Here is a 2827-nt window from a genome sequence, read left to right as displayed (position 1 = left end):
GTATTGTGTTATTTACAATACGTCTACTGCCCTTCCCACTTAAACCCTTTGAGTCGGGGGCGGCGGTACTACTTTTATTTAGAAATTAGTTGAATTACTATATAATTTTTATATAATATCGCTACACTTCCGGTATCTTAAGCCGATTCTGTGAGGTGTGGGGGGATTGCTTATACACCCCTCCCAAATCTACCCCTCTGAGTGGTGGGGCGGTTTTATTTTTATGGAGAAATCATTTTTTTGTGAACAAAATTCGTTGAATATCTATACAATATAAGGTGCATATTGATGTTTTAACCCATTTGTATATTATGTCGCACACAGACTCTTGTCTCAAATTTTATCATTAGTAAATATAAAATGAAAAAGGGTTGTACCAGTTTGGAGGGGCGTTACATGCAATCGCCTTCCGCCCATCGGCCAAACCAATACTTTTTTCTTTTTGTATTTTAGTTAAGAAATTACAAAATTAAAAAAAAATATGTCACTAATATAATTTATATATATTATAAATTACATTCTTATATCGAGTCACCCCACCCTAATATTATCTTAATGCCAAATGCAATCATTAGCAGACATTATAAAAAGGAGCGAGGATTAATCGTTTTCATTCTACCGCCCCCTCCCCTTTTTCAGATGAAAACATGATGTTTTAAAACAAAATAGTCAAATATGGCGACAGAGTTTATGTAATTGCACACGAATCTAAGTTATTATAATAAAGCCTTTTTTTTATTCATTTTAAGAGTAACAAATGAGATGAGTTCTGAACCAAAATATTATTTTCTTAGTCACCTTTTTCCAACCTTTACTCAAACTGATTTTTTTTTATTATATATAAAAATTTGAGACTATACTCACAATATATGCTTGCATCCTAAAATGCAAAGGATTTTGAGAAGAATCTAATTGGCCCACTTAATTTCTCCTCCCACTTTTTGAAATATTTTTTGTGAGCTTTGAATTATAGTTCTGTAACCGTTTGATAGCCAAAGAGCTGAGCCGAAGGCTCTTCAAGCTCTAGGTTTGAAAAAAAAAACTGTTTGAACAAACGTTCTGTCTGGAAGAGGTCCAAGTCAATGCCGAAGGCCGAATACACCGGGAACCTCCGCCATTTTCCTATGTTGTACCAAGCTAACCGATCCTCAAAGTCTGAATCTAAATATATGGGGTATCTTATCTTTTCAAGGTACAAATCGGTTGTATTATTTACAATGTAGTAAGTGCCTGTAAATTCATATTAGAATATTTTCTGCAGTAAAGAATGCAAGAAAACGCTTTTGGTTTCGCCCCGGACCCCACAGACCACCTAGCCGTCAAGAGAAAGGCCTCAACATGGCTGTTGTTTTTTTTTTATCGAATAATTTTTTTGTTGGCGGCGATCCTTTAAGCCTTAATCTAAATATGTGGGGTATCTTATCTTTTCAAAAAACAAAATCGGTTGTATTTTCAATGTAGTAAGGGCCAGTAAATTTATATTAAAATTTTTTTCAATTAAAACATTTTCAAAAGGTCCATTTTGAATAGGATGAATAATGAGCAGTAGATGTTAGGAGAATGCGTTTTTGCTGTGAAGAATGCAAGAAAACGCTTTTGGCGTCGGGGCTTCGTCCCGGACCCTACTGGGGGAGCTTACAGACCCCTAGCTGTCAAGAGAAAGGGCTTCAACATGGCTTTTTTTTTCGCCAAGGTTGAGAAACACTGCTTTAAAAAAAATAATAATATGTATATATATGCTGTACGCGCGTTTATGCTTAGGGTTAGGGTTTACTGGGCGTTAGGGTTAGGGTTTGGAAAAAAATCGCCCCCCCCCCCAACTTCAAAGTTCTGGATCCGCTAGTGGCCATGGCTGGTTATCCACCTATGAGAAATAAAACTCTGAATCCAAACCTCTGCTTCCTTCAGCTACAACCAATTATGGAAAAGGTTTTGTAATAGACTAAAACAACACGAGCTTTAATAAACACAATGATTTTATTCGTCCATATTTCTGCTCTTTACTCCAGTCACTTGTTCTCTATACTCTGACTTCCTTTTACACACAGTCCCTGACACACTGCGGTTCACTCAAGCATGTACACTCAAGGTCCACTGGTCATTTCATACACAGGTACACACACTGCACTACCAGCCATGCAAAACACATATACTTACTATCACAGGTTTCGGGAGTCGACGCTGAGGAAAATTCAGCGGCGGCCTCTAGACAGTTTGCAGCTCTCAGTGCTACACCCAGCCAGAGCATGCGACGCCGCTGACCCCAAATTGTATCGGCACTTGCCGCTCCTTTGGATAAATCATCTGCGTGGAGAGAGAGAGGGGGGGGGGGGCAGCCGAAGTAAGGGCGACATCGTTCCTACCACAGCAAATTCCCAGGCATCCATATATTACATAGTCGCCTTCAGACTGATGGTGGACATACAAACATCTTCCCAAAATGTATGTGTGTCTAATATTTTATATTTTATCACGTTTATGTACGTAGTATTTACATTTACAAACTGTGTGTGTTTCAACTAGTCATAGTGTTGGCACAAATAAGTGTGTGTGTGTGTGTGTGTGTGTGTGTGTGTGCGTGCGTGCGTGCGTGCGTGCGTGTGTGTGTGTGTGTGTGTGTGTGTGTGTGTGTGTGTAGTACGAACCATATAAACAAGAAAAACATTTTTTTTTTTTACTTTTAAAAAATATATTATACTAGTCGCTATTTTGCAGGGCCGGCCTTAGGTGACCGCAGTGGGCCCCGCACTTTCATAGGACCCGCGCTAATTCTAGGTGTATAAATTATAAATTAAACCATTGTATAACTTATAACAGATTTCCCGCG

Source organism: Biomphalaria glabrata, chromosome 5 (assembly GCF_947242115.1).
Source record: "Biomphalaria glabrata chromosome 5, xgBioGlab47.1, whole genome shotgun sequence".
Classification (NCBI taxonomy): domain Eukaryota; kingdom Metazoa; phylum Mollusca; class Gastropoda; family Planorbidae; genus Biomphalaria; species Biomphalaria glabrata.
Note: the sequence above shows the minus strand (reverse complement) of the source record.